Source organism: Leptosomus discolor, chromosome 15, assembly GCF_034619465.1.
Source record: "Leptosomus discolor isolate bLepDis1 chromosome 15, bLepDis1.hap2, whole genome shotgun sequence".
Classification (NCBI taxonomy): Eukaryota; Metazoa; Chordata; class Aves; order Leptosomiformes; family Leptosomidae; genus Leptosomus; species Leptosomus discolor.
In genome coordinates this window covers 13,613,629-13,620,530 of record NC_141405.1, presented here as the reverse complement: position 1 = coordinate 13,620,530, position 6,902 = coordinate 13,613,629, and the positions used below count along the sequence as shown (strand labels likewise).

Here is a 6,902-nt window from a genome sequence, read left to right as displayed (position 1 = left end):
CAGGTTTTGCGAAGTGAGCCCCTCAGATCTGTGGGTGTTTATGTTTTCATTCATCCCCTCGTATCACAATTCTGTGTGCAAAATGGGGATCGTGACCTTCTGCTTTCACGGGGACTGGAAAGACATTCCTCGGTATTTGTAAAACACTCCACAGGTATATTCACAAGCACCAGAAGAAAAATCACAAGGAAACGAGCAGTTTAGTATTCAGAGCAGGTTCCGAGCAGCACGAAGGCGGCACGGCACGGGCTGTACACCGACTAATGGAAAACCGGAGCATTGAGTTACCGGCTCGGCCGGCGGCGCTGGTCTGCCCTCGCACGGCACAGGGCCCGGCTGGCGGGACAAGGAGTTGTCACCGTGTCATTCAAGCCCCTTGCTTGAAGGTGCCAGCACCGAGAGGCCACGCTAAGGTCTTACGGGCAACCTGAAAGCGAGCGTTTGCTGACCCCGCGGCGCTGGGCTTTACAAACGGCTCTTCCCAGCCAGGTTTTACGTGTCCGTTTTAGATCTGTTCGTGTATTTTCTAAAAGGTCTGCTAAAATGTGCTGTCACAGAAATAAAACTAAGCACTTATTCATTTTTCATGAGGCACCAGGGAGAAAGCCGTTGCGTTGTGTGTTGTAGTGTTTTTCTCCCGTTGGGCTGTTTACATCAAAATGCCTCAGAGGGAAATTTGTGATTAAATTACACGGGTGCGAGACCTTTATTCGTGCTGAAAAGCCTCTCCTGCTCAGCCAGGAGTGGAGCTGTCAGAGCCACCGAAAGCGAAGCGCCATTCAATGGAAACTGGAGGCCTCGACCACCAAAAATTTAGAAAATTAGATCTAAATCCTGATTGTCTCCCTAGTAACGCCTGTGCAGCTTCAGCTCCGGCCAAGAGCTGCCCCTGAATCCTCCGTGTGCGGGGATTTCGCCTTTTGGGGGACTCTAAAACCAAACCCAGCACCCCGGGACGGCTCCCCGAGCTGGACGGGGTCACGTTTGCTGTCTGCCTCGGGACGTCGCTGGCCCTTTAAGGCACTGCTTGGAGGCCCGCGGGAGGCCGGAAGTGCTCCGCGAGGCGCTCTGGCCTTCGTTTCGTCTCGGTGGGCTTCCGGTCTTTCTGCTTCCGGTTGTGCGGGGCCTCGTGGCGGGCGGTCGAGCCGGGGGGCAGGACTGGGGGAGCTGGGGTGCACTGGGGGGCACTGGGGGGTGCGCTGGGGGCTGAGGGGCAGGGGGTGGGGGTGGGAGAGCGAGGGGGTGTATTGGGGGCTGAAGGGCAGCAGGATATGGGGTGTAGTGGGGGCTTGGGGGGCGGGGTGGGGGCTGGCGGGCGGGGTGCGATGTGGGGGGTCAATATGGGGGGGCAGCGGGGGCTGGGGGACGCTGTGGGATGGGAGGGGCGACGTGGGGGCTGGGGGGCCATGTGGGATGTAGGGGGCAATATGGGGGGGCAGCGGGGGCTGGGGGACGGTGTGGGGTATGAGGGGCAATGTGGGGGCTGGGGGCGGTGTGGGATGTGGGGGGCAGCGGGGGCTGGGGGCGGTGTGGGATGTGGGGGGCAGTGCGGGCTGGGGGACGGGGGGGAAAAGTGGGGGGCAGCGGGGACTGGGGGACGGCAGGGGCAATGTGAGGGTGCAGTGGAGGCTGGGGGAAACAGGGTGGGGGGGGCTGGAGCGCTGGGAGAGGTGCAAGGGGGGCTTGAGGCGCAGTGGGGATGTGGGGAGGGCCTGGGGAGCAGAATATGGGGGAGCCGGTAGGAGAGCTGGGGTGCTGTGCAGGGGACAAACCCGCCTTAGGGTTCCTCCATGGGGGAGGCGTTGGAGCCCGCTCCGGGGGTGCGGGGCTGTGGGGTGGGCAGTGCTGGGGGGCGGTGGGGGGTAGGGGGGAGAGCTGAGTTGGGCGCAAGAGGGGGAGGGGGCTGAGTGGGCAGGGCAGGGCTCTCGGTGCGAACAGCGGCACCGGGGACCGGGACTGTCGGTTTTTCCTTGTGGATTTTCGCAGAGCTCAGTGCGTCGCAGGATTTCCAGCCGGGGCTCAGCCCCAGAGGAGCCCCCCGCCACCAACGGTGACCACGGGTGGTGCCGTTGGCACCCGGCGCCTGCCTTCGTGAGGTGAGTGAGAATCGGGCGAGCCCCGTGTGTCCCCCGTGGGGAGGGGGCAGGAGGGGGCTGTGGGGGCTGCGGCGAGCGCAGGGCTGGCGAAGGGCTGCTGGGCGGCGGGGCCGGCGGGCCCAGCCTCGTACCAGCCAGCCTCACCCGCGCCCCAGAGCAAGTCCCCGGCGAGCCCCTGCAGGGGCTCATCCTGTGCAGTAGCAGGTGTGAGCATCCATGCAGCGTTTTGATGGTCATGTATGATACTGCATACAGCACGTGCCCCCCTCTAAGCCAGGGAAAACCAGCTTCTAGACCAGTTTGTGTCATATATACTGAATCTTCTTTTGAGAATCATCAAGCAAAATTAAAACTGGTACCGCCCTTCCTTTGCAGGAGAGTTTTGCAGAACTTAGATATGTTGCACCTAAATCTTTTCACTTGATTTATCACTGGTACTTTCTGAATTCCGAGAGTTTGTTCCCCATGTAGCAGGGAATACTAATAAGGTGGTTTCTTTACTTGAGTAAATTGTAAGGCTGAGTAGGAAGTTGTGTACTTTGCTCTCTTGTGATTTTTTTTTTTTACTGCTTGGTTTTTCTCCTACAGCTGGGGTCACAGCTCAGCAAGCACATGCTTTCACAAGCGCGGGGAAGGGCTGTGCTGTGAACGTGGCGCCAAAGCAATCCTGGCTTCTGACAAAAAGTCTTTGCCAAAATAAAAAAAAAAAAAGGCGCTTTTCCTGCTGGTTGTTGGTGTCGGTTGGGTGATGTGGGTCACAGCGAGGTCACCCCAGATGGCTGCTCCTGTACAACTGAGGAGCTGTCAGACGGTGGGAGGAAGAAGGTGCTCCTTAAACCAGCCTTGCCGTCAGACTGTGTTTTGCACGTGGCTTGCAGCTGGTCTGCGAGTGATTGGCGTGCTCCCTCAGTGCAGTTTGGGATAAAATGAATTGATATTTCATTGCTGCTGAAATGGGAGACCCTCCCTGCCCCCAGCCCCAGCAAGTGCTCACCTTGATCTGGCACTGGGCTTTGTTGGGCCCATCTGTGAGCAGATTGAACGCAATAAAGCAGCAAAAACAAAGTGAGGAGAGAAAAATAAGTAACTTTCTGGCACGTTAATGAAGTTCTGGGAAAGCTAACCCTATCACAGGTCGGGAGGGAGAGGAAGGTGCTCTGTAGTTTGAGGGAAGGGAAAAACAACTCTTCTGCCTCCCGTTCCTCCCCCCTGCAGTGGCTTTGTTTTGCAGGGGAGCTCTGCTGCGCTGTGGAGCCCGCAGTGTGCACGCTGGCCGTGCAGAGGCTGCCAGGGGCTGTATTTCCGAGCAGATCTTAAAAACAGGGGCGCTGCACGGAGGGAGCTGGGAGGGTGTGATTGATGTGTCTGTCTCGGGAGCTCTCATAACGCCGGTGCTGTGTCGGATATCATGCCGTTGTAACCAGATGCGTGAACTGTCCTGGCTAATTTTAGTGGGGTGTTAATTTGGGAGCCTGGTGGTTTAACAAGCTCGCTGTTAATTCTTTGTTCTGCTTGTTCATCAGGTGGTGAATTTTTTCCCACCGTATCTTTTACCCAGCTGATTCTGCCCAGGGTAGCCGCCACGGTAGGAGTTCTGGTTTTGAAGAAACATCGCTCATGCTGTGCCTCCTCAGCAGAAATGAAGCAGCATCTCTGGCTCTGGGCCTTCTAGTGCCAGACCCGAGTGCTGCGTCCCTGTGGCACAACACTGATCCAGTTGGAGCTCCCTTTGCCGGCTCCGATACGCTCGGAGCAGCCTGGGAGGTTAACGCTGTGCCAGCTGGCTTTCTGCTGCCCGCACGCCTGACCTGCTGCGGTCAGCACTGCCCGACGTGCTCTGGGCTCTGTGCTACGGCTGTTGCGGCCGAAGTGCAGCCGCGTTCCCGTGCCTGGTGGGATCAGGCGAGTGCTTGGGTTGAGCTGGCAGCGTTGTTTCACTGCGACACCACAGGCTTGAGAGTAGCTTCACCCCCGCTGGAAAGGAGGTGGTGCCAAAACTGGTGATAGGCACTGGGGTGCTCTTGGAAGTTTTTATGGTAGAAATGCTGTTGGGAAGGATTTTAAGGAGAGCTCGGTGTGGGATTCTGCTTTTCTTAGATGCTTCAGTTGATGCTGATCCAGAGAAGATGTGGTCCCTAGCTGGAGCTGGATTTCTGGCTAACACCCCGAGCGGGTGGTGTCTCTGGCACCAAGCAAAGCTGCTCGAAGCTGCTCATTCACCAGATGCAAAGTCACATGCGTTGAATTTGCAAGCAATTCTCCCTTTGTGCTTCGTCTCCTGATGTTGAACTGACCTGGGTGGAGCTGTCTTGACAGTCTCAGGCTGTAGTTAGAAGACATTTCACTTGTGTACTGCTGCAGACTGGCATCTTTGGTCAGTTTATTATCTGAACAAGCCTTTCCCTTTCCTTTCACTAACATCACTAACGTTCCCTGGGTTACAAACTGGTATTTTTGGCCACACGGTCTGTCAGAATAAAGCAGATGGAGCCCTAGATAGGGTGATTGCAAATATCCTGATCGTAATAGCACCTGGAAAATGAGCTGTGCTTAACCTCGAAATCCAAAATTTCTAAATTTTGCTGTATTTAAAACTTGTCAGTTTTCTAATAAAGGAAGGAAAAGTTGGATTTAAGTCAGAAAAGTATTTTCTAAGCTTGAAGAATTTCAATTTTAAAACCAGTTATTTGTCTGACCGAGGATTTTGCTGTCAGATGACTTTTAAACAATAAAGCATTTTCTCATTTTAGTTAACATGTACCATAACTGTTTGCAGGAGGGGCCTGGATCACGAGCTGTTTGCGAGACCCTTGTGGGGTCTGATGCCTGGCGCACACGCCTGTGCCCAGCTTTCCCTGCAGCGTGCTTGCCCTGACTGAACGTCCTGGTCGTTTCTTTTCCAGGTGGCTGGACCAGAAGATGGTTCTGCAGGATGGTGAGAGTGCTGCCCTTGCAGTCTGGTTATACCTGTGTGGTCTTTTTAGGTTATAGAAAGTAGTTTTGCCTAACTAGGTGGTAAAAGTGAATAAAAATCTGGTTCTCAAAGTTGACTTTCCTCCTTTTTTCATATTTAATACTTGCTATTGTGCGTGAACAACGTAGAAAGATTTTTAACACACTGCAAGTGTGTGTACAGGCAAGCGGGCATATAAAACTGCTGCACTGACACTTGTGCCCAGGGCAGTCACACACTCTGGAGGTGTGTAGTGTGCTTTGGATGCGCTTTGGGGATCTGTAGGGGTAATTCAGTCCTGGATTCAGCAATGCTGAAGGATTTGAGAGCGTCTCCTCAGTGTGTGCCGAGCTCCCATCTCCACTAGAGGGTGTGGGGCTCCACAGAATGGTTTGCTTTCCCTGAAACTGGAAAACCGGGAGACTTCCTTTAATCGGATGATGTGTGGGCAGCGAGGCCGTGGTGGGATTACGGTCCCGTTGAAGATCCTGGCTCTGCGCGTTGGCAACGGCCCAGGTTGCTTGTGCGTTACACAACCATCAGCTGGGCTCACCGTGTGCTCCATGTGATGGTGCTCGGCCCCAGCCGTGTGTGCGTGTGCCCGGGGGAGGCTGCTCTGCTGCAGGCTTGGTAGGTAGTGCCCGCCTCTGATGTGGGTAGCTGGAAGAGGTTGCTTGGAGGGTTAACTTGCACGTGCTAAGTTCCCTTTCCTTCCATCTGGGTAGTAAAATCACAGAATCACAGACTGGTAGGGGTTGGAAGGGACCTCTGGAGATGATCTAGTCCAACCCCCCTGCCAGAGCAAGATCACCTAGAGCAGGTTGCACAGGACAGACAGCATCCAGGCAGGTTTTGAATGTCTCCAGGGATGGAGACCACAACCTCTCTGGGCAGCCTGTTCCAATGCTCTGTCACCCTCAGAGAAGTTTCTCCTCGTGTTTAGATGGAACCTCATAGGTTCAAGTTTGTGCCCATTACCTCTTGTCCTGTTCACTGGGCACCAATAGTAACTTTTCACTTGTACTGCAAAGAGCCTGGCTCCTAGATTTCCTTTCATAGGTAGATGGAATTCCCACTCGATCTCCAATGCTCCCAAGCCAAGCCTGAGGGCAATGTGCTGTGAAATGCTGAGAACCCGTGCAGCGTCCTGGGTTGTGCGTGTTCCCTGTCCTTAGTGCTCATAGGCAGTGCTGCAGAACCTGCTCAGCTCGTGGTGGCCACGCTGGCTCCTTGGCCAGGTACAGGATTTCTTCCTCACTAAATTTTGGCTCCTAAGCATTCACGTTAGGGATGAATTCCTGAGCAGACCTGAACCCAGCACTGCTGGCTTTGCCCCTGCGCTCACAGTGCTTGAGGAGTCCCCAAAGCAGAGATGGACATCTCCATGAGTACGTGATTGCTGTGGCTTGAGATGTGGAGGAGCGTATGCTCCGCTCTGCCTGCTGGTACCGGGGGGGGTCTGTGGACATTTTGGAGCTCAATCTTTACATCTGAGAGGGGAGCATCCTTGGCTGAAGGATGGTGTCTGCCGGTGGCTGCTCCTACGACAGCCGGCTGGGTGTAGGCTGCCTGAGAGCAACGGGGAATCAGCCGAAATGGGGTGGTGCTCGCGGGGCGGAGGAGTGCGAGTGTTGAGGGTGGGGAGGTGAGGGGGTGCCTGCGGGAAGGGCAGTCCTCCAAGGGCTTCTCTGCCTTTGCTTTGTTTTCAAGGAAATTTTACATCTTTTTGACCTCGAGGCTTCTGCAAAAGTAACGTCAATGTTCTCTTTGAAGGTTTTCATCCAGAAATGGGTCAGCAAGGAGCTGGTCACCATTCGCCTTTAAAAAAAATGGGCTTTTCCCCAGCGTCTCCT

The 6,902-nt window shown here is 55.0% G+C and overlaps 1 non-coding gene across 1 annotated transcript; it reads left to right on the top strand.

The window, feature by feature from the left end:
- The first annotated feature begins 2,174 nt into the window (after positions 1-2,174).
- LOC147414440 (small Cajal body-specific RNA 16) lies at positions 2,175-2,353 on the top strand. The gene has a single exon (XR_015183914.1).
- The last annotated feature ends 4,549 nt before the right edge of the window (positions 2,354-6,902 follow it).